The sequence below is a fragment of the Lepidochelys kempii genome, chromosome 16, assembly GCF_965140265.1.
Source record: "Lepidochelys kempii isolate rLepKem1 chromosome 16, rLepKem1.hap2, whole genome shotgun sequence".
Taxonomy (NCBI): Eukaryota; Metazoa; Chordata; order Testudines; family Cheloniidae; genus Lepidochelys; species Lepidochelys kempii.
The window spans coordinates 9,381,271-9,406,101 of NC_133271.1; the positions used below are offsets into that span (position 1 = coordinate 9,381,271).

At 49.3% G+C, this 24,831-nt stretch overlaps 4 non-coding genes across 4 annotated transcripts; 3 read left to right on the top strand and 1 right to left on the bottom strand.

Annotated features, from left to right (window-relative positions):
• The first annotated feature begins 3,047 nt into the window (after nt 1-3,047).
• On the top strand, nt 3,048-3,239 carry LOC140899455 (U2 spliceosomal RNA). The gene has a single exon (XR_012155340.1). It is a non-coding gene; the product is annotated as a U2 spliceosomal RNA (small nuclear RNA).
• Nucleotides 3,240-11,674: 8,435 nt separating this feature from the next.
• LOC140899446 (U1 spliceosomal RNA) lies at nt 11,675-11,838 on the bottom strand. The gene has a single exon (XR_012155331.1). It is a non-coding gene; the product is annotated as a U1 spliceosomal RNA (small nuclear RNA).
• Nucleotides 11,839-13,910: 2,072 nt separating this feature from the next.
• LOC140899462 (U5 spliceosomal RNA) lies at nt 13,911-14,026 on the top strand. The gene has a single exon (XR_012155347.1). It is a non-coding gene; the product is annotated as a U5 spliceosomal RNA (small nuclear RNA).
• A 2,833-nt stretch (nt 14,027-16,859) lies between these two features.
• LOC140899461 (U2 spliceosomal RNA) lies at nt 16,860-17,052 on the top strand. Its single transcript, XR_012155346.1, has one exon. It is a non-coding gene; the product is annotated as a U2 spliceosomal RNA (small nuclear RNA).
• The last annotated feature ends 7,779 nt before the right edge of the window (nt 17,053-24,831 follow it).

Sequence of the window (24,831 nt, forward strand, 5' to 3'; positions counted from 1 at the left end):
CCCTTGCTCATCCGGTGTGCCCTGCCCTTATAAACAAGAAGGAAAGTTAAGTGTGGATCTATTCCTCTGAAGTACCTGTACTAACAGCAGATACATAATGGGTACACTCATACGTCCCCAGTTCTTAACAAAACAGGTAGGTCTTATTTTAGGCAGACCAGACTGGAGCTTCTCCCAGCAACTGTCCAGTCATTTGTTATGTTTTAGTTTCAACTTTGTGGAGACTTGAGAGAACCATAAATTATCTACCCCCTTTTTCCTTTGTCATGTATTGGATACGAGTCTTCCCCACATTTTGAATGGGAAGCTGAAATGAATATGCTGGTTTTCCTTTAACTTTCACAAAGTCTTAATGGCCCCAGATATCTTTGTGCAACAGTACAATAACGGATGCTGGCTGAGTTCGGGGGGAAATATAGTCAATTCACTGCTGCTGCAATCACTCAACAGGGAATGCAGGTGTATGTTTCGACAGGTTCTGCAAGATTAGTGTCTATTCTCAGTGACTGACTGTAAGATTTGTGTAGTATGCATAAAGAACAGGAGGACTTGTGGCACCTTAGAGACTAACCAATTTATCTGAGCATAAGCTTTCCTGAGCTACAGCTCACTTCATCGGATGCATACAATGGAAAGTGTAGAAGATCTTTTTACACACACAAAGCATGAAAAAATACTTCCCCCCCCCACCCCACTCTCCTGCTGGTAATAGCTTATCTAAAGTGATCACTCTCCTTACAATGTGTATGATAATCAAGGTGGGCCATTTCCAGCACAAATCCAGGGTTTAACAAGAACGTGGGGGGGGGGGGAGGAAAAAACAAGGGGAAATAGGCTACCTTGCATAATGACTTAGCCACTCCCAGTCTCTATTCAAGCCTAAGTTAATTGTATCCAATTTGCAAATGAATTCCAATTCAACAGTCTCTCGCTGAAGTCTGGATTTGAAGGTTTTTTGTTGTAATATCGCAACTTTCATGTCTGTAATCATGTGACCAGAGAGATTGAAGTGTTCTCCGACTGGTTTATGAATGTTATAATTCTTGACATCTGATTTGTGTCCATTTATTCTTTTACGTAGAGACTGTCGAGTTTGACCAATGTACATGGCAGAGGGGCATTGCTGGCACATGATGGCATATATCACATTGGTGGATGTGCAGGTGAACGAGCCTCTGATAGTGTGGCTGATGTTATTAGGCCCTGTGATGGTGTCCCCTGAATAGATATGTGGGCACAGTTGGCAACAGGCGTTGTTGCAAGGATAGGTTCCTGGGTTAGCGGTTCTGTTGTGTTGTATGTAGTTGCTGGTGAGTATTTGCTTCAGGTTGGGGGGCTGTCTGTAGGCAAGGACTGGCCTGTCTCCCAAGATTTGTGAGAGTGTTGGGTCATCCTTCAGGATAGGTTGTAGGTCCTTAGTAATGCATTGGAGGGGTTTTAGTTGGGGGCTGAAGGTGATGGCTAGTGGCGTTCTGTTATTTTCTTTGTTAGGCCTGTCCTGTAGTAGGTGACTTCTGGGTACTCTTCTGGCTCTGTCAATCTGTTTCTTCACTTCCGCAGGTGGGTATTGTAGTTGTAAGAATGCTTGATAGAGAATGCTTGATGTAGTATGCATGCGTGTGAACTGGTGCACCATTTTTTCCCTTTAGTTTTCTAGCTTTTGCCATCAAAGCAGCATGGAGCTTATAATTCTTTTTATTTATTCATTTATTTATACTTATTTTATTAAATCTTGAAACCTGATGCTACATAGAAGAGATGTTAAAGCAACATCCACATTTTGATTTGAACTCACAGGAAATGTAGGATATGGGCAGAAATTAATTCCCCCAGCGGTGATCAGGAAGTGCAATCAATATGGCTTTTTGTCAGGGGCTTTGTATTTATAGACATCTCTCAAGACTAAAACTCCAGTGGCAATTTGTCCAGTTACACCAAATTCTTCCTGGAGTCCCCCACAACCGTGTGTGTGCTGGAAAATCTCGACACAATAGGGTGAGTTAAGAAAGACATTTCAACCTCCCACCTGAATTTCCTGTCTCTTGTAAGTTCAGGTCACACCATGAAAGGGCTTAAATATTTCTGCCTTTTGCATGGAAATTTTAGTCCAGATTTGCCCACAGTGAACTGGGATGTAATTGCCCATTGCAATTCAATTCAATGCTTTGCAATATTTTCCACACCAATATATCCTCTGGAGTCTGTCATAAATCAGATGACACACATCCTGCTCTTTTAAACTACTTCCATGAGCAATAATACAGTTAAAGTGAATGAGAGAGACTCATGTGGATTAGGTAATAATAACTAGCTCTTAAACATTGCTTTTCATCAGCAGCTCTCAAAGCACTTCACAATCTTTAATGTATTTATCTTCACAACATCAGTGTGAGAGAGATTCAAACTCTGCTTTTACAGTTGTTTACAATCCAGTAGGACGAACTCTCCTGGCTTAAAAAAAAGAATAATTTCAGTTCTTTCAACATAACTGATGCAAGTTGCTTATTTTGAAATCCGTTGAGGCTATTTGTACTGACATTGTGGGAAGGAGCAGAAAAGAGCATTGGGGCTGCGGTATAGGGCTTGCATAGGCTTTCTTTGCCCTGTTTTTAAGAGTTAACAGCGAGAGTGATAGTCACATCTACATAGAACACATCACCGGCCACCGACAGTACCAGGAGGTGTGAGCCGGTACAACATCGTGCATCCACTATGGGAAAGGGACTGAGAGACTTTTTCCATTGGACCATATGAACTGGAACCATAAACTCACTGAACATTAAATCCCACCAAATGAGGATAAATCCATCCTCATCATTGTATCCACTCATTATACTCCACACCTGAACATAGCCATTATATGAACAACTTACCCCCATATCTCAATGTCTGTACTTTGACCCGTTAAACTTTTACCCCCAATCAGGGAGATTGCAGATTATGTATTCCTTATGCCACCCATTCCTAAACCGAATTTCGCGCCCCTTGATAATCTGTACCTTATTCCCTGATAACCAGAAACTTCTATGCTTAAACTCTGTCCCGTTTTCTTTTTACTTCAACATCATCTTAATAAAAGTATTAAATATCTTCTTATCAGTTTAATATCTGATATGTCCTTTATTTAAGGACTGTATATTAAATTGATTTTTGAAACAGGGGGATGGAATAGGAGCTTGCTCTATCCACCCCACGCGTTGACCTGGTATTGCAGTGCTTCCAGGAACAGTGCATTTCCCTTTGGGGAGAATATGCTGGTCAGAAAAGCAGAAAGAGTTTAATTGTGATGATGCTTCTTTAAAGCTGATTTTTTGAAGTAGTTGACAGATCTGTAGTGCTTTGGTTTCTTTATAAGAAAATATTATTACAATCTTCTGGGGGTGTTTTGTGAGTCTATTGTCTTGCTAGAGAACTGTTTAAGAAGCCAGCATCTGTCTTTCTGCTGTGAATCTTTCAACCGCATGAGGGATGAATGCTTTCCAGACCGTGGGTCTTTTGGGGAGATGGTTGGTTGGCTTTTGGTTTCTTTGTATTTTGGCGGGGGGGTTGGTAATATTTGAGGTCACATGTATATCAACAACTGTATGAGTTACATAGACTTCTCCCTACCCAGCCTATGTTCCATGTATCTTGGTTTGTAAGATCAAGACAAGGCACTAGGTGTCATAGAATCATAGAATATCAGGGTTGGAAGGGACCTCAGGAGGTCATCTAGTCCAACCCCCTGCTCAAAGCAGGACCAATCCCCAACTAAATCATCCCAGCCAGGGCTTTGTTAAGCCTGACCTTAAAAACCTCAAAAGAAGAAGATTCCATCACCTCCCTAGGTAACTCATTCCAGTGCTTCACCACCCTCCAAGTGAAAATGTTTTTCCTGATATCCAACCTAAACCTCCCCCACTGCAACTTGAGACCATTACTCCTTGTTCTGTCATCTGCTACCACTGAGAATAGTCTAGATCCATCCTCTTTGGAACCCCCTTTCAGGTAGTTGAAAGCAGCTATCAAATCCCCCCTCATTCTTCTCTTCTGCATACTAAACAATCCCAGTTCCCTCAGCCTCTCCTCATAAGTCATGTATTCCAGTCCCCTAATCATTTTTGTTGCCCTCCGCTGGATGCTTTCCAATTTTTTCACATCCTTCTTTTAGTGTTGGGCCCAAAACTGGACACAGTACTCCAGATGAGGCCTCACCAATGTCAAATAGAGGGGAACAATCATGGTCCCTCGATCTGCTGTCAATGCCCCTACTTATATATCCCAAAATGCTGTTAGCCTTCTTGGCAACAAGGGCACACTGTTGACTCATATCCAGCTTCTCCTCCACTGTAAACCCTAGGTCCTTTTCTGCCGAACTGCTGCCTAGCCACTCGGTCCCTAGTCTGTAGTGGTGCATGGGATTCTTCCTTCCTAAGTGCAGGACGTTGCACTTGTCCTTGTTGAACCTCATCAGATTTCTTTTGGCCCAGTCCTCTAATTTGTCTTGGTCCCTCTGTATCCTATCCCTACCCTCCAGCGTATCTACCACTCCTCCCAGTTTAGTGACATCTACAAACTTGCTGAGGGTGCAATCCATACCATCCTCCAGATCATTTATGAAAATATTGAACAAAACCAGCCCCAGGACCAACCCTTGGGGCACTCCGCTTGATACCGGCTGCCAATTAGACATGGAGCCATTGATCACTACCCGTTGAGCCCAACAATCTAGCCAGTTTTCTATCCATCTTATAGTCCATTCATCCAGCCCATACTTCTTTAACTTGCTGAGAAGAATACTGTGGGAGACCATATCAAAAGCTTTGCTAAAGTCAAGGAATAACACGTCCACTGTTTCCCCCCCATCCACAGAGCCAGTTATCTCATCATAGAAGGCAATTAGATTAGTCAGGCATTACTTGCCCTTGGTGAATCCATGCTGACTGTTCCTGGTCACTTTCCTCTCCTCTAAGTGTTTCAGAATTGATAAACGTTGAGGACCTGCTCCATGATTTTTCCAGGGACTGAGGAGAGGCTGACTGGCCTGTAGTTCCCAGGATCCTCCTTCCCTTTTTTAAAGATGGGCACTACATTAGCCTTTTTCCAGTCATCCAGGACTTCCCCCGATCGCCATGAGTTTTCAAAGATAATGGCCAATGGCTCTGCAATCACATCCACCAACTCCTTCAGCACTCTCGGATGCAGCGCCTCTGGCCCTATGGACTTGTGCTTGTCCAGCTTTTCTAAATAGTCCCGAACCACTTCTTTCTCCACAGAGGGCTGGTCACCTCCTCCCCATGCTGTGCTGCCCAGTGCAGTAGTCTGGGAGCTGACCTTGTTCATGAAGACAGAGGCAAAAAAAGCATTGAGTACATTAGCTTTTTCCACATCCTCTGTCACTAGGTTGCCTCCCTCATTCAGTAAGGGGCCCACACTTTCCTTGACTTTCTTCTTGTTGCCAACATACCTGAAGAAACCCTTCTTGTTACGCTTAACATCTCTTGCTAGCTGCAACTCCAGGTGTAATTTGGCCTTCCTCATTTCACTCCTGCATGCCCGAGCAATATTTTTATACTCTTCCCTGGTCATTTATCCAATCTTCCACTTCTTGTAAGCTTCTTTTTTGTGTTTAAGATCAGCAAGGATTTCACTGTTAAGCCAAGCTGGTCACCTGCCATATTTACTATTCTTTCTACACATCGGGATGGTTTGTTCCTGTAACCTCAATAAGGATTCTTGAAAATACAGCCAGTTCTCCTGGACTCCTTTCCCCCTCATGTTATTCTCCCAGGAGATCCTGCCCATCAGTTCCCTGAGGGAGTCAAGGTCTGCTTTTCTGAAGTCCAGAGTTCATATTCTGCTGCTCTCCTTTCTTCCTTGTGTCAGGATCCTGAACTCAACCATCTCATGGTCACTGCCTCCCAGGTTCCCATCCACTTTTGCTTCCCATACTAATTCTTCCCGGTTTGTGAGCAGCAGGTCAAGAAGAGCTCTGGGCACACAAGGGTCCCAATCCTGACCTGTTTTCCCCAAAACCTACTGTAATGTAAATGCTAAATAATAATCCTTAACTTCTCAGTGTTGCCACCCTCACCATTGGAAAATCACAAATCAGACTCCCCAAAATTACAAGATTGGCTTAAAAGTCATGAGGATTCTTTTTTTAAAAATGTAATGTGGGTTCTCTTTATTTCCCTTCTGGTTTCTGAACCAGGCAAGCTAGAAACTTACCTTTCTAGTGCAGCCAGAGCCCCGGAGAGCAGGAGCCCCGGATGCCCGGGGCTGGCAGACAGTGGGGCTCCTTACGGTTGTGTGTTCCACACTTCTATTTCACCAACCAAGTATCAAGTGTGAACTCCTCAGGCACTAGAATAGCCTTAACATGGAGTCACAGACAGCCCTCTTGGGCACCCTGCATCTATCTTGCCACCCAGGTGAGCCTGCCTTTGTGAGAGATGGTCCCTTGCACCAAAAACCATAACAATATTCCAGTCACTCAGACCAGTCACTCAGCCAGGTCAATTGCACCTCAGTTCTCAAACCGAAGACAACGTTCGTGGCCAATCCTATAATAAACTAGCTAAATCCTTACTAACTAGGAAAAAAAAGAAGAAACTTATTTACCAGGTTAAAGCAGGGAAACATACACACAAAGGAGTTACAGTCAGAGGTTTCGAAGAGTAGTAGAAGCTGCTGTAAACACGCAAGCCCTGTGTGTCCGTGAGGGCTAACCCTAGCCAGGCCGCCGGGATCCCTTGCTGAAGCTTAGAAGGCGTGCCCTCTCCCGGAAGTCCAAGCAGCATAGGGACAACAGTTTCTTCTTGACAGGGATTTTTATTCCATTCCCCCAGAGCTCAAGCTGATGGGGCAAGTGTTTGAGCAGGTCTCCGCCTCCTCGTGGGTATGGGCGGGTGGGTGAGGAGGAGCAATCAACCAAGTCTTTTGTCCATGGATGATCCACAGTGGCTTGTCTGATGTCTCAGGGCCATCTCTTGTTTGAAAGGAGATGACTCCTCTTCTGGTAAATTAGCATTTCACTCTTGGTAATGCTTTTCTCCTGATTGGTGGCGGTATGGGGGTTTACAGTTTTAGTGCCTTATAACATGGGATACAGATATTATAGGTAAGAATAATGCATGCAGCAACTCACAAGCTTTTCATAAAGTCTAAACACAAAACACATTTTTATAAATCCAATGCCTGTTTTAACAACAAAACAAACAGGTGAGCAAGACTAGTTTCCAGCCATGTGTTTGTCACTTTTCAGTAAAGCCTAGGGGCCTTGGCATGAGTTGGCATCTGGTCTGCCAGTGTCAGAAGAGGATCTTCCCTCTTATCCCCAAGTGTCCCCCCGGGGTCTGTACTGGGACCAGTACTGTTCAACTTATTCATAGGCAGCAGGTTTAAAACAAACAAAAGGAAGCATTTCTTCACACAGCACACAGTTAACCTGTGGAACTCTTTGCCAGAGGATGTTGTGAAGGCGAAGACTATAACAGGGTTCAAAAAAGAACTAGATAAATTCATGGACAATAGCCATTAATGGACCTATTAGCCAGGATGGGCAGGAATGGTGTCCCTTGCCTCTGTTTGCCAGAAGCTAGGTATGAACGACAGGGGATGGATCACTTCATGATTACCTGTTTTGTTCATTCCCTCTGGGGCACCTGGCATTGGCCACTGTCAGAAGACAGGCTACTGGGCTAGATGGACTTTTGCTCTGACCCAGTATGGCCATTCTTATGTTCTTATTCCATAACCACTTAGTTTTCTTTAGAGCCTTTGGTGAGAGACCCTGTCAAAGGCTTTCTGAAAATCCCAGTTCACTATATCGACTGACTCATCCTTATCCACATGCTTGTTGAGATCCTCAAAGAATTCTAGAAGATTGGTGAGGTACGAGTTCCCTTTCCAAAAGCTGTGTTCACCTTTTCCCAATATATCCTGTTTATCTGGGTGCCTGATCATTCTACCCGTTTGCCTATTACTGAAGTTAGTCTCACTGGCCTACAATTGCCAGGGTCACCCCTGGAGCCCATTTTAAAAATTGGTGTTACATTAGCTACCTGCCAGTTGTCTGCAACAGAGGCTTGCTTCAGTGGTAGCTTGCGTACGCAGCTAGAAATTCTGCAATTTCATATCTGAGTTCCATCACAACTCGTGGTTCAAAGCCATCTGGTCCTGGTGACTTCTTCCTGTTTAATATAACAATTTGTTCTAAAACCTCTTGTACTGGGATGGTACGTCACATCTGTCACCCAATAAGGACAGCTCCAAAGTGGGACTCTCCCTCCCGTCCTCTGCAGTGAAGACCGCTGCAAAGAATTCATGGAGCTTCTCTGCAATGGCCTTGTCTTCCTACAGTGTCCTTTGGCAGCTTGTGGCCCCACCGCCTCTCTGGCAGGCTGCCTGCTTCTCATGTACTTAAAAACATTTTTGTGGTTCGCTTTTGTGTCTTTAGCACATTGCTTCTCAGATTCTTTTTTGGCCTGACTTGTTAGTCTTTGACACTTAACTGGCCAGAGTTCCTGCACCTTCCTATTATCCTCACTAGGATTTGATTTCCAAATTTTGAAGGATGACTTTTTGCCTCTAATAGCCTCCATTACTCTGCTGTTTACCTAGGGTGGTGTTCTTCTGGTCCTCCTATTGTTGTTTCTGATTCAGGGCATACATTTCATCTGAGCCTCTAACTGTGGTGGTTTTAAACGGTCTGCATGCCGCTTGCAGGCACTTAACACTTGTGACAGCAGCTCCTTTTAATTTCCATCTAACAATCTGTACTGATGCTGATAGGGTGACTTTCAGTCTTTAACTTTGGTAGCTAGGAAGATGGTAAATCGGACAGAAACCCATTCGACAAACCTCTTCATTTCCTTGTTATTTCCTGACTTTTTTATTCATTTCCTTTTCCTTATTTCCCAGCAGATTGACTAGACTCCAGATTTGGGTGCTAGCAGGGGGACCTGACGAGCTCCTTATTTTCTGATTTCTTTCAGCAGCGTTGAACTTGCCAGGGCACAGTCAGATTCTGGATGCCCAAGTAAATGTAACGAGTAGTGCTCAGCTTTAGTTCTGTTTCTTAGCTCTTTTGGGCACTCAGTCTTTGGTCTGACATGTGGGATCCCTGCATTAGGAGAGATGGCTAATCAATCAGACCATAAACCTTGGAAATCAAATGAAACCTGAAGTCCATAGAAGACCCCGAAAGGCCCTGGGGGAGTAGAGTGCAAGTTGAGGAAGAGTTCCCTGTACAGCTTACCTCTCAATTATTGTTTTCTTGTACTGAGTGCAAAAGTCAGGAATCAGCTCAGGGTAGGGAGGGTATACCATATGTGTGCAGTGGTTAGACAGGAAACAGCAAGGAACTGGACTGGTATTGAGTTAAACTGTAAGTATCTTATGTATGCCTGAGGACTGTATGTTTGCGATAGTTATGTGGGAAGCAGAGGTTTTAAGTGGGCTTTTAGAGGAAATTAAATTGAAAGGCAGCAGAAAGTGGAATCCCAGCTTTTTGAACAATCCGCCAATAACACAAAAAAAAGCTCATGTCTAGTTACTCATTCCAAATTAGAATAAAGTTACAGCAAGATTTAATCATAAATGAAGTAAAATCCTGAAGATTTCAGAACACAACTTCTATAAGGAGACACAAAGGAAGCAATACAAAGTCAATATTGTCACAGAGAAGCGCAGTTAAACTATTTCTCTTTTTTTAACCAGCGTAGTCTCCCCAAATGGAAGGGCACTGTTCCTGGAGAAGGGTCCTGGAGAGGATTTATCTTGTTGGCATAGGCCATCCACCTCCCCGAAAGGCAGGAGCGAGGATGACGGAAGAATTCTTCTGTCCACTGCCTGGACCGATGTAGCTGTGCCGACTTATGTTCCCCGTGCAGACCAGGCCTGAAGGTTGGTGCGTGCTGAACAGTTAAGTCAAAATAGCTCCATCCATCAGGGGTGTGTAAAAGGGAAACCCACTCCTGGGTGATATGGTTACGCTGACCCAACCCCCAGCATAGCTAAGGGCATTCAGGGAAGCGGTGGACCTAAAGCAACGGAAATACCTCCTCCACCACGGGGCTGTGCCAGCCTAGTCTCCGTAGCACAGACAGGGTTGCCACCAAGAGAAAGAACAGACAGCAAAAGCCAAAGCGGCCCCAGGGCAGGGAGTGAGCCTGCATGTTGGACGAGGGGATCAGGTGAGAGAGGTGTTTTTGATGGGCCATCCTCCTGCCAGAGGAGGAAGAGCCCAAGAAGGAGGGGCAGGCAAAAAGCTGCAAGCAGGAAAAGAGGCAGAGCAGCCAGGCAGCTCCCCTTAGGGCAAAAGAAGGCACTGGTCCAAGCCCCCCAAAGGCAGACTTAGAGAGCAGGCCAATCCAAAAGCCCAGGGAAGGACAGAAAAGCAACAAAGAAGCCAGCAGCCCGATCTCCGATTAACAGAGCAGCAGAAAGCACAGAGTGTTACAGTAACTCCCCACTTAACGTGGTTCCATTGTTACGTTGCTGATCAATTAGGAAACATGCTTGTTTAAAGTTACACAATGCTCCCTTACAATGTCACTTGGCAGCCGTCTGCTTTGTCCACTGCTTGCAGAAGAGCAGCCCTTTGGAGTGAGCTGGTGGGGGCTGGAAACCAGGGTGGACCGGCAACCCCCCCATCAGCTCCCCACTCACCTAAGTTCCCTGTGCAGCAGCTGCCCAGCAGGCTAACAATTGCCGGCAGTTCAGCTGTCCCTCCCCCCACTGCCGTGTGCTGCTCCTGCCCTCTGCCTTGGAGCTGCTCCCAAGTCCTGGGAGCCTCCTGCTTGCTGTGCAAGGGGGGGGGGGGGAGAGGGGTGCTAATGTCAGGGTGTCCCCCTCCCTCAGCTCTTGTACCCCCAGCTCCACAGAGCAGGGCGGGGACACGACAGGATGGAGGGAGCTTGCTGGTTGCAGCTGCTGTCTCAACTTGCTGATCTACTTAAAACGGCAATGTACTTAGAGTGCGGTCAGCGTACTTAAAGGGGCAATGCGCATCTGTCTCACACACACATTGTGTGTGTCTCCCCTCCCTCAATTTTTGCTGACTTGTAGAGTGTGAGGCTACATTAACAACGAGTCAATCCTTGAGGGCTCAGCCGAGTGCTAATTCATCATTTGGCAGCAAGGCATTCCCTGGGAAATAGCCCACCCTCTGACCTCACCACCTCAACCAAGCTTCACAATCATCATTGCTGTGTACAGTATTCATTTTTTATTTAAAACTTATACTGTGTGTATATATATATATATATAAAATAGTCTTTTGTCTGGTAAAAAAAATTCCCCTGGAACCTAACCCCCACCCATATTAATTCTCTGCAGAAATTAGACTCCCTTAACATCATTTTGCCTAACCTAGCATTTTCCAGGAACATAACCACAATAAGCGAAGAGTTACTGCGTAAGCCAAAGTTTCTGAGCTTTGCTTTCTTTTGTGGGACTCAACACCAGCGGGACTCGCAAACACACCAGTAGCTGCTTACAGGCAGCGACAGAGAGAACAAAGCAGCCAGGCAGCTGCCCCAGGTCCCGGCCACCCTAGAACCACCTACAGGACAAAACAATCACACAGTGGAGGAAAAAAACCCAGTAACAAACAAGGACAGAGCCTCTACTAACAAGAGATCTCCAAATCGCTGCGAGTTTCGTTTACTGTCTTTCTTTGACCCAGTGCCAGGGGAGAGCGCGAACGCAGTCCCCCACTACCACAAATTATGCAGTCGAGTTTCCCGCATTTGGGGAAATCGCAGGGGTCAGCACACCCGCAGTGCAATGGATGAGCCTCACCCTGGGAAAACCACCTTCATGATCATGGTATCTCCCCTGCCAGGTAAGTATGAGTTGCTCGTTCCCAGCCGCCGCCCGCCCTCTCTCACCCCATACTCTAAAGCCACGGTGGGTCCCGCTGCGCCCCACCCGCCGGCCGCGCCCACACCAGCTCCCACTGCCGAGAGCTGCCCGGACGTCGCCCCGGGGCCCCAGCCTCCTCCACACCAAGCCCCAGGTGCCAAATTCGGGCCCTGCTGGGCAGCCTGCTCCGGCTCCCACAATGCTCTGCTCACACATATCTGCATACGTGCTCACGCGGCTCCGCCCCTCCGATCGGGCCCCTCCCCCGCCCCGCTCTTCAGCGCTCAGAGCCCCACGGCCGGCCCCTCCCCCACCAGGTGGCCTCGCCGAGGGGCGGCCCGGGCCCTGCCGGGGCCTCTGCGGGGCCCGCTCCCCGCGGTGGGGGGCAGAGCTGCCCCCGAGCTCAGTGACGCGCCAGTGTCCGGCTGCGCTGGAGCCGTAGCCGGCCCGGCCCGGGCTCCCGGAGAGACCCAGGAACAGCCGGGATCGCGGCCCCGCCTCTGCGGGGGGAGACGCTGCGTTTCGCTTCCCGCCCCCCGGAGGCCGGTGCGATACCCCAGTGACCCCCCCGGGGGCGGGTGCGATACCCCAGTGACCCCCCCCCGGCGGGTGCCATACCCCAGTGACCCCCCCGGGGGCCGGTGCGATACCCCAGTGACCCCCCCGGGGGCGGGTGCGATACCCCAGTGACCCCCCCCCGGCGGGTGCCATACCCCAGTGACCCCCCCCAGGCGGGTGCGATACCCCAGTGACCCCCCCGGGGGCGGGGGCGATACCCCAGTGACCCCCCCAGGCGGGTGCGATACCCCAGTGACCCCCCCGGGGGCGGGGGCGATACCCCAGTGACCCCCCCCGGCGGGTGCCATACCCCAGTGACCCCCCCGGGGGCGGGGGCGATACCCCAGTGACCCCCCCGGGGGCCGGTGCGATACCCCAGTGACCCCCCGGGGGCGGGTGCGATACCCCAGTGACCCCCCCCGGCGGGTGCCATACCCCAGTGACCCCCCCGGGGGCGGGTGCGATACCCCAGTGACCCCCCCCGGGGGCGGGTGCGATACCCCAGTGACCCCCCCCAGGCGGGTGCGATACCCCAGTGACCCCCCCGGGGGCCGGTGCGATACCCCAGTGACCCCCCCGGGGGCGGGTGCGATACCCCAGTGACCCCCCCGGAGGCCGGTGCGATACCCCAGTGACCCCCCCGGGGGCGGGTGCGATACCCCAGTGACCCCCCCAGGCGGGTGCGATACCCCAGTGACCCCCCCGGGGGCGGGTGCGATACCCCAGTGACCCCCCCCGGCGGGTGCCATACCCCAGTGACCCCCCCGGGGGCGGGTGCGATACCCCAGTGACCCCCCCCAGGCAGGGGCGATACCCCAGTGACCCCCCCGAGGCGGGTGCGATACCCCAGTGACCCCCCCCAGGCAGGGGCGATACCCCAGTGACCCCCCCGGGGGCGGCGGCGATACCCCAGTGACCCCCCCCGGAAGCGGGTGCCATACCCCAGTGACCCCCCCCCCCCCGCCTGCTCCCGCTCGGCCCGTGTCCCCGGGGAGCCGCGGGGAGCTGCTCCGCAGCGGAGCCGCCCCCGGCGCGCCGAGACCCTCCGTGGAGACCCGGCCCCAGGCACTTTGCAGGGCGCATGCGCGAGCTCCGGGGTTTCGCTCCTAACTCAGCGGGGGGCCCTTTGCCCTCTGGCTGCCCGCCCGGCTGAGTCCTCCGTGCGCCTGCGCGCCAGCGGGACTGTCTGGGGAGAGCAGCTCCCCCCGCCAGGACGGCATCCCCACCCCCACCCCCGCCCGGCCCGGCCCGGCGCGGCGCGGAGAGCGGCCAGAGAATCTCATTTGCATACCCACAGTGCATTGCGCGCAGGGAAGCGAGTCCCTGGTCAAGGGGCTCGCTTTGCTCCCAATAACCCCGGTTCCGATGATCAAACTCGGGACTTGAATCGGTTCAATTACATGTCCTCTAAAAGCGAGAGGTTTAGCGGGCTGTCAGTGTAGTCACCGTGAGGTACGAAGAACACGCTGTTGCCCTGGTAGCGCCTCTGCACCACATCGTTTGTACTCTGGTTTTTCTTCAGATCGTATAAATCTTTCGCCTTTTACTAAAGATTTCCGTGGAGAGAAACAATCACGAGTTTCTATCCAATTTTTTGAAGCTTCACTTCGGTGAGGCTGTTTTATGTGGTACAAAAAATAGAATTGTTGTTAAACTCGGTGTGTTGAGCTTCTCTTGATCTTAAAGATTATAACATAGAAATAAAAGTTTTGAAAAATACTATTTATAATGTACTGAGAGCTAAATGTGTTACTAGGGGCGTTTTCAGGAGGGGTCTATTTTGTTTCATTTCATACGTTTTTGGTATTAGTGATTTGCTAAGGCAAGGCTTGCATAATGTAGAAAATATATTTCAGATATGTTTTCAAATTTCATTTTTTTGGTGCTTGAGTTCATTCCCAAATGAAGGAGCTAGAATAACTAATCCCCATATTTTGTGTGTTAATGTTTAATGATACAAAAAGGGTATTCATACTGGCCTATCTGGTTATTCTAGATGACTTTATGCAGCAGAGCTCATTATCAATTAATTCTTTCACCCCCAGGATTTCCTGTAAGAAGACCAGAATGGGTCAGACCAATGGTCCATCTAGCCCAGTGGAGTGTACAGAACAGGACAATTTGGAGTGATCCACCCTTACCTTCCACTCCTGGTCTTTGTGTTGTCAGGGATGTAGGATTTGCCTCAAGCATGGGATTGCATCACTGACCAACTTCACTAATAACTCTTGATGGACCTGGTCTCAATTAACTTATCTCATTCTCTGTGGAAGCCAGTTATACTTTTTGTCCCTCACAACATACCATGGCAAGGAGTTCTGCACATTAATTTAGTCAGATGGGTCCTGCTCACCTTTACTATATTGTGGGAAAAGGTAAATAACACTTCACTCTTCACTTTAGCCACATCATTCATGGTTTTATAGACCTCTCTCATAGTGGTTTTCAACCTTTTTTTACCAGGGACCCGTAAAATTAAATACACAGCCCTGCGTAGGGCTAAAGTGAAATCAGAAGTGAAGCGGGGGACATGAGGTCACCTGCTTCCCCCCCGCCCCCCTCCACTAATGTAGCAGGGCAGAGCAGTGGTGTGTCTCCTTGGCTAGCTGCTGCCTGCTCGTGGAGTCAGTGGCTGTGAGGCAGCCCTTGCTGATGGCAGGGGGAGATCTCTCTTCTGCAGTGATACTGCAATTTTTTATTGTGCCCCTCCTCCCACCCGCAAACCAGGTAGGTAGGCTTGGTCCCACTGAGGTGAGTCAGAGGTGGATCAAGCCCAGGTTTCTTTTGGCAGATGCCCGGTTGAGAACCGGTGCTGTATCATATCCCTCCTTAGTCATCTCTTTGTAAGGGGACTGTTGCCCCCTTACTAACATTCAGTGGGGGTGTTTTGGTTGGCTAGTTCCCAGTACTAAAAAGGGGGAAGGGTCGATGAGGAATCAGGACCCTGAGACTGACAGCCCCCAGGAACAATGAGGAGAGGCCAATGCTCCAGGTCAGCCTGAATGACAGGGCGGGCAAGCTAATCAGGGAGTCAGGAGGCCAAGGCGGTCCTGTCCTCCATGTGAGCTGGATTTGCCTGGGTCAGACAGAGTGGGGCTGAGCTAAGCTGGGGAGCAGAGCTGTGCCAGATCCAGAGGGACCAGAAAAGCAGCCCAGAGAGAGCAGACCCTGTCCTGGGAGCAGAGCTGCAGCCCCAAAGCCAGAGGCACAGCCCAGAGAGAGCAGACCTGCCCTGGGAGCAGAGCTGCAGCAACCAGAGCCAGAGGGGCCAGAGAAGCAGCCCAGGGAGCTGGAGGCAGAGCCCCAGCTGTGCTGAGACAGAGCGGTGGAGCTGGGGCTGGAGCAGTCCGGAGCTGGGTGCGGTGAGCAGCTGGGGAGAGCGAGGGGGACCCTGGGCAGCGGGCCCAGGACAAGGAGACGCCTCAGCCAAGAGGCTCTGCAGGCCAGGCTTGGATCGTAACCCCGACAGGGCGGGGGCGACACTGGGCAGAAGGGTCCTACCACTTAGAGCCTGAGAGCGTGTGGCCACCAGCAGAGCAAGCGTCCAACCCACGGCATCCCTGCAGCACAGCCAGGGCCGGAGACGGGGCCTGGGACTTACAAGGAACAGACTGTGAACTGCCCTGACGTTCCAGAGACGCTGTTTGTGATGTTCCCTGCCACAGAGCGGGGTGATGTGTTTCCTTTAACCTTTCCCATTTTTTCTTATTCTTTTTAAAATTAATTATTGACTAAATAACTTGCATTTGCTTTAACTTGTGTGTAATGGTCAGTGGGTCAGAGAAGTGCCCAGGGCAGAGAGAGTACCCCGGAGTGGGGACACCCTAGCCCCCTGTCCTAGGTGACCACAGCAGGGGTGGGGGTCGAGCCTCCCAGGAATCCTGGGCCCAGCCTTTTTGGGGTTACGAGGACTCTGCCAGACAGGAGAGTGGAAGGGGAGTCCTCAAGGGCAGGGAGGCCACTGGGTAAAGGAAGTGGGAGCGAGGACTCAGATCCTTTCGCTAGCCCACTTCACCAGGGTAGTACAGAAGCCAGGAAAGTTCCCCACAAGAGCGGGACTATTCCCCCGCTTACATCTTGTCTAAACTGACCAGCCCCAAAGTCTGTAGTCTCGTCTCATACTTTGGAAGCCTGCTATTTACCCCTTTCCATTGTAAAAACTGACTATTTATTCCTATCCTTTGTTTCCTATCTGCTAACCAGTTACTGATCCATGAGAGGGCTCGAGCCATCTGGAGTAGCTTGTGACTGTGAGTGCCAACCTCAGGGCAAACTGTTAAGAAGCAGAGCACAATCCCCAAATTGGTTGTGTGTTCTATGTTTAAATTTCACCAAGTATCAGATTATGTATTATGTGCCTTTTATGACTTTTTAAACCAAACTTGCTATTTTTGGATAATTTAAGCATTATATGCAGAGGACTAGAAATGTTTTTATTAACCTGTATTTAGATAATTTTAACATTAGCTTGAATAAAAATTTTAAATCTGTTCTTATCGCTTTAATAACAGATACTTCCTCTATCTGAGGACTATATGTTAAACTGATTTTTGGAATAGGGAGATTGAATAGCAGTTTACTCCATCCACTACACACATCGCCCTGTTATTGCAGTACTGAACCACCAGGAACAGTGGACCTCCCTATGGGGAAAATAGCATTTAGTCTCTCAGAGGCTTGGCATCGGGTGGGGCCACCCCCAATCTGAGAGGTAACAGTAGTTAGCCATTTGGCAAACTGTGACTGCAGTCCTGCCTGGATAATGGTCCAGACACAGGAGTGGAAGCACTGGTTCCCCATGCAGGATCAGGGCCTGTGCGGCCTTCACTGGAAATACAAGTCCCTGCTTTGCTGACCCAACCGTGCAGCAGATTATAAAAAAAGGTTTATTTCAGCAATTTGCTTCTCCTCCTCCCAGTCACCAGGAAAGCCAGCCAGCTCCATGGGCTGGTCTGTGAGCAGCCAGTCAACCAGGTTTGGGGGAAAAGAGACTGAGGGGAAGAAGAGTTACTTTGTGGAAAGCACAAGCCCTCCTCCAAAGCAAACAGAGTGAGTCCTGGAGAGGCCCCACAAGGTGGCCATGAGGAATGAGAAAACATCATGGGAGGACTCGGCCTTCGGCAGTGCAAACAGAACCACCACGCCACACTGAGAAACCCCCTGGGCTCCCTCCCCCGGCTTCCCTGCATCCCCTTGCCATCCATTTCCTGTGTGTTGATGCTTTTCTGGCTTGATACTACCCCGTAACTGGTCCCCCTGCAGGGAATCGCTGTGAGTGCTCCGAACTGCCTCTCCCATATCACCTCTCTGGGGTTTTTATATACCAGATTGCGTCCAAAGTCATTCAGCCTGTTTTCCCCACATGAGGCACCAGGAGATAAAATCACCCAACCTCCATCACCAGCCCCCGCCCCCATCAATAAAGTTCGGACGAGTCCTGGGTTCAAGCTGAAATTTACTGAGAACTTGGGATCAGTTCTATGAGGGGAGGCAGTGTAGTCTAGTGGATAGGACACTGGGGATGTAAATCAGGAGATTTCGGCTCTATTCTTAGTCTACCATTGGCTTACCAGGGCGGCATGGATCAGTGTTCATGTCGTACTCCCCATCAGTGCCCTGGCCTGGCTGGGGAAGCTAATGATCCAACCAGTGGACTAAATTCGGTGATGATTCCTGGTCATGTACCACCTGAAGCATATGCTAAGAAGAGTGGCTTACTGTGTGACAGCAGCCATGTTCTGTGCCTCATCTTTCCCACCCACAGAATGGGGACAATAATGCTTCCTCATTTTTGTAAAGCATTGATAGCACTTTTCAGCAGTGGCAGTCAAATGTATTACCTCAAGGCTGATACCTCTTTGGAGAGGGAAAGTGGTGAATATAATGGTCTGTTTAACTGGTTTATGGTGCTTTTGAATAGATTGTGAGCAGAGAGAATTAACAACTGCTAAGTTGTTCTGTCATCTGCTACCACTGAGAACAGCTGAGCTCCATCCTCTTTGGAACCCCCCTTCAGGTAGTTGAAGGCTGCTATCAGATCCCCCCTTCACTCTTCTCTTCTGCAGACTAAATAAGCCCAGTTCCCTCAGCCTCTCCTCATAAGTCATGTGCCCCAGGCCAGCCCCCTAATCATTTTCATTGCCCTCTACGGGACTCTTTCCAATTTCTCCACATCCTTTCTGTAGTGGGGGGCCCAAAACTGGGCGCAATACCCTACTCACCTAGGCTGGAAGGAAGCAGGGCCCTGGAATTTTGGAAATGAAAGGGTCCATCCATTTCCCATTACCAATCAACTGAGCCAACCTAGCCTCTGACATTCCAGTGCTGAGATGGGGGGGAGGGGGGGAGAGAGGTGGCAATTTACACTCTACTTTGCAGATGTAGGAGTCATGTTTGACTTTAATTTTCTGCTCTGCCTCCTAGCTTGGACTGTCACATCCACATTCCTGATTTCTCAGGTTGTCTAGTTCACTATTTGCCTCATCAAGCTTGTAATTTTCCTCTTTTGAACTGCATTAAAATTAAAAACTTTAACCAACATGTTAGCTCAGTTAATCATGGCGGCCGTGTGGAACTCACTGCTGCAGGAGCTCATCACGTCCCACAAAGTGGCTGGATTTTGAGAAGAGCTGGATCACTGCATGGCCACTAACAGCATTTGTTGCTAGGCAAACTAAGGTAATTAGGGTATCCAACGTCATGCTTTAGGACATAGGTGGATCACTGTGGGTGGCAGGAAGGAATTTTTCTTCCCCATGTGCAGAACTGCACAGTTGGCCCGGTGTAGCACAGTTGTTAATCACCTTTCTCTGAAGCATCAAATCTTGGCTACTGCTGGAGGTAGAATTGATAGGTTGGATAAGACAGTCAGCTCTTTGGGGTAGGGACTGTCTTTTAGTTCTGTGTTTGTACACAACACGCAATGCAGGGTCTCAATCCATGACTGAGGTTCCTACATGCTATGGAAATACAAATAATAAATAAGTTCCTGTGAAATCAGCTGGAGAAAGGTTTCTAAGAAGTCGTATTTAGCTTGGTGTGACAAAGTGGTTTTTTCCTCCTTATTATGTTGTACATGAGCCTCTGAGTCTTACTGTTTTGCATGAATACTGTGTGTATCTCAGTTTCCCTGAGTATTGCACCAATGCCTAGGTGGTGGAAATAAGGGTGTGTGACTTTTGCTGAGACTCTCAGGGGCAGGTGAGGCCGGTCCAGCTGTCTGCACCTAAGTGATGGTCGATGCCCTTCATAACCTGAGACCCCGGAGGGGGATGCAACCAGGTGACACTTTGACCAGAAGTGAGACAAAGACAAAGGAGGGGCAACGGGTGTGTTGGAGGTCTAGTTGCTGGAAGATGGGCAGTCTTCTGTTGGGGACCTGGAGAGGGGGGAGTCCAGGGTGTCCGGTCCCCCCAAGATGGACTTTGCTGAAAGTCACTGATTTCTGTGCTAACAAGATTTGTTCTACGCTGTGTTGCTGTTAACTACTAAACCCTTCTGTTTTACCAGCTGGCTGGGAGTCACGGCTGACTGCGGAGTTGGGGTGCAGGGCCCTCTGGCTTCCCCAGGTTTCTCGTCCAGGTGGACTCACCAAGGGGAAGAGTACGGTGCGAACAAAGACACTGAATGTTCTGAGGTCAGTCCCAGGAAGGCCATAGCCGAAGAGACTCCTTGTCCTGAGAGAGTGCCCTGAGGGGAGTCATGCTACCCAGCGTCCTGTCTGGCTTCATACAGAGCAGTTCCAGAGCATCGGACCTGTGACTCCGTCACACTTGGCATGCCACACATCAGGGAATCTTGATAAATAAATGCTGACTGTGCCAATTCATAAATCAGGCAGCAGTGAATATAAACATGCAAGGCAGAACTAGACGTTAGACAAACAAACGCTCAGGGAAGGATAGCGGTGGGTTTTTAAAGTCAAGGTCCTCGTATAAACAACAACTTTGTTGTTTACAGCTTCAGGGGAACAATAGTTGGGGATTAGGTCCTGCTTGGAGCAGGGGGTTGGACTAGATGACCTCCTGAGGTCCCTTCCAACCCTAATAGTCTATGATTCTATGAAGAGAAAAACATGAAATGGAAGGGAAAGGAATGGGTGAGGATTTCCAGGAGAGAGAATGAAGTAGGAAGAATGAATGACGTCCTTCATGAATGATGGGGCTAGATGGTGTGCTCAGCAGGCACTCCATGGTGCGAGTGGTGCGGCACTGGAAGGGAGTGTTCCTGAGTGGGTGCAATGGAGCAGGTTCTACTCCCAGTTCTGGCCCCTTTTTGCCTCTCGTGGGGTGAGCGAGGTGGAATGGCTCTTTGGGAAATTCCCTCCCAGGACAGGATTACTGCAGGGCCAATGCAGGCAGCCCTATGCTGCTGTCCATTGTGTGCTGCACAGCAGCCCACAGGCAGCCAGGCAAAGCTCTTGTAAATGAGAGTAGCTTTGGGGACTGTTCTCTGTGATGGGCGTGCTGCTGGCCCCAAGCAGCCCCGATGTAGGGAGGTGCGGAGCGGGTTTCAATTCATCTTTTCACCCTCTCTACCTAAGCTCCAGCACTCGAGAAACTAGCTCAATCTCTCCTGGAGCTGCCGAGCGCCCAGACTGCCCGTCTGTCCCTTAGGACGTTGCACGTTCCTTCTGCCAATACATCTCGCCAACTCCTCCCCTTGGGGAGGGTTTGCTCCCCGGCTGCAGGAAGAGAGGGCAGTCCCTGTGCTCACATTTGGTCCTGCAACAAGGCCAGAAAGGGGGGTGAGGAGAGCTCCTTGTGCTGTCACCTGCACCTGGAGAGGGTCCGTGCATGCCTGCTCTGCAGGCCTCATGTGGGATCTGCTGTGTGCCTCCGTGCCGTGCATTTCAATCCTGCACTGGAGCCAGACCATCATTTCTGCATTGTCCCCCTCTCCTTGAGCACTGACTTTGCCATCATGACACAACCCTCCTCCTCCCCCTCCACTGAAAAACAGTTTGCCAGCAAAATGACCACCCAGTTAGTGAACACGGCTGTGCAGACCCAGAGCACGATAGGTAGGTGTAATCACCTATGTCTGAATTTGGCCAGGACACCCAGGTTAATAGATGGAGCCAAAGGGAGGCAGTGTTGCCTAGTGAAGAGAGCACTGGATTGTCACTCAGGTTCTACCCATGCCTGCTGGGTGCAGACGTGCCCTAAAAATAGGAGGGCCACAGATGTCCGAACCATGACCCCACCCGTGCAGCGCCCCTTCTCCCCGTTCCTCCGCCCTCACGCTGCCCCTTCTCCTGAGGCCCTGCTCCTGTGCCACTACTTTCCCCCAAGATCCCACCCCCACCACTTGCTCCTCTCCTCCCGTCTCTTGCCCTTCTGACCGGTAAAAGTGTGGGGCCATGGCTCCCTGGCCCCACCCCCATTCTGGCGCCCCTGGCTGGTTGATATTGGGCAAGTAATTTCAACTCTGTGTGACTCAGTTTCCACATCTGTAAAATGGTGATGATGATACTGACCTCCTTTGTAAGGCACTTTGAGATCTATGGATAAAGTTCTACATAAGAGCGAGGCATTATGAATCCCATGTCATTCTATTGATACTGATGAAGTTCCACCATTCATTCCAGAAGTTCCCTGAGCTACCTTTGTGTGTGTGTGGGGGTGGAGGGGGTGTAACTTTTGAACTGTGAGGCTGAGATCTGGCTTTGGTTCCAAGCAGCAGAGGTGTGTGGTGATAGGATTTTTGGTTTGGTCTATTTTTTGTGGGATGATGCTGACCCCTTTGGACCTTGAAGGAGTGATTTTTCTCTTAATCTGAGCCAAGGGCTGGATTCAGAGCAGTGAGCTGCAGAGGTTTGTGCATCTGGATACAATGGCAGGTTTCCTATTCAAAGGAGAGGGCAGTCACTGTGCCTGATTTGGAAAGGACAGGCAAACAAAGGTCTTTCATGCAGCACAAAGTGGGGAATTGATTTGTAACTGATGTCCAGGTAGGTGCCCTTGCAGTTTTCCAGCATAATTCAAAACCCTTCCGTTTCAGTTGGGTACAGTATTTCTTCACCGCTGTCTAGCATTGCTGTGTGGCCATGTTCCATGCCAGAGGTGGCTGCAGATCCCTGTTTACAGTTTATGGAGCATTTTGACATAGCAAGATCTTATTATTTGTTTTGCAACAGAGCCCTTTCTGACTCCATCCCCCAAAACAGGAATACAGCCCTAGCCACAGAGAGCACATTATGGAAACTGTCCACCCTTGTTCCTCCTGAAAACAGGATGCTGCAGAGAGGGTGAGACTGAGGGCACCTGCCCACATCCCCTCTTTCAGGACAGGAACTTGTGTCTGGAGCTTCCCAGTAGCAGTATTGGAAAGAGTCCCAGCGACACGGATCTGTTGTTTGTTTCTTTACATTTAGTTTCTAGTTGCTCCATTGCTATTACCAGATCACAGCATCGGGGGCGGGGGGCATAACTCCAAGGCCAGCATTGCAACCAGGACTGGGCAAGGTGCAAATTGCATTGCTTCAGGTTGCAACACCCAGCGTCCTGTGACACTTGGTGTGTAGTGTCAATAACCGCAATTTATAAGAATTTGCTAAATTAAGCAAGGGCTTAACTTTATGCAATGCAGGTATTCCCATTGAGAACAATGTCATGTGTGTCTGGGTAGCCAAGTACATACAACTAGGCTTGGAAAGATTAGATTTTTATCTGTAAATATTGACAAATGTCAATTGCACCATATACCCACAAACCTATAAAAATATTTCCATCAATAATAATTGGCATTTACAGATAGGCAAAGTGAGAAAAGCACTGCTTGCGAACTTATTAGAGTTTGATTTAAGGGTATTTACTTTGTATAGTTTGACATAGAATCGGAGGACTGGAAGGCACCTTGAAAGGTCACCTGGTCCTGTCCCCTGCACTCATGGCAGGACTAAGTATTATCTAGACCATCCCTGACAGTGGTCAATTCATTCCCACCAGCACAGCTACTGCCGTTCATTGGAGGTGGTTTAATTATGCCATCAGGAGAGCTCTCTCCTGCCAGCATAGAGTGACTACCTAGGAGACCTTACAGTGGCACAGACATGGCTGTAGTGAATATTCGGGACATAAGTTTTCCACTGATGTGGTGGCATGTGAAGAAGCAGGGTGCTGCTGGAGAGAGTGGAAAGGGTTGAGAGAGGCATTTCTCATTGGTGGATCTAAAGGAATGGAAAAAGTGGTGATGAAAACCCTGGAAATCACATTGTCATCATATGACTTAAAGACTAAGGATAAACTTCTGTTGTAGGTGAGAAAAAATACATGTAGAAAGAAAAATTGTATGTGATTGCTCAGCTCCTAGACTCAATTAACTATTATTCACACCATATATTAAATAGCACAATGACATCCATCTGCACAAAGTAACTGATGGTGCATTAAGGACAAAAATAATCATAAAATACCATTTTTCAAAGAAATAAATGTTGTGAGTGAAACTGTATTTAGAGGGGAATCCAGGAAATGGAATACCATTCAGTCAATGAGGACAGCAGTTAAGACAATCCTGTGAACTGCTAAGAGGCTATACGCAGACTGGTCGCACAGATGTAAACTGACAAGGAATTCTTATAGGGCTTAATTTTGCTCCCATGTCAGTCAGTGGCAAAACCCCCCATTGACGGGAATGGGTCAGCCCTTTAAACACCAAAAACGTATGATCACGAGCAACGTTTTTAGGGTGGCACATTGACCTGAAGGCAGCTCAGTTCATCCTTTCAGACAAACAGTGCATTTCACACAGGCAACAGTGATTCTCAGCCAGGGGTAGGTGTAGCTCTGGGGATACGCAGGGGTCTTCCAGGGGGTCCATCAACTCACCTAGATAGTTGCCTAGTTTTACAACAGGCTACATAAACAGCACTAGTGAAGTCAGTACCAACTAAAATTTCATACAGACAGTGACTTGTTTATACTGGGCTCTAGACTAGACACTGAAAGGTAAGTACAGTATTTCTTTTCCAGTGGATTCATTTTAGAATTCTACAAACGAGAGGGGCAGCCAATGTTCAGTAACAGTGGGGCTGTGACACTTCCCTATTGTTATGTCTGATTTTGTAAGCAAGGAGTTTTTAAGTGAGGTGACCCTTGGGGGTCCGCAAGCCAGATCAGACTCCTGAAAGGGGCACAGCAGTCTGGTAAGGCGGAGAACCTCTGGGCTACCCCCTGCCTTTAACAGCACAGCCCGGGGAGGGAGCGCTGAGATGGACCAGGCAGCCAGACGGAAGACACCTCTCCCCCCCCATTTTTGGTAACTTTCACCCCCTCTGCCCCTCCTTCTCCTGCGGCCTCCCCACTCCTCTGGCCGTCCGTCTTCCCCTGTCCCAGCCCCATCTCCTGCAACCGGCCCCAGCTTTGCTTATCCCCCGTTCTCCCCCCTGCCCGCCCCCGTCCCCGCCCCCGCCCCGCCCGG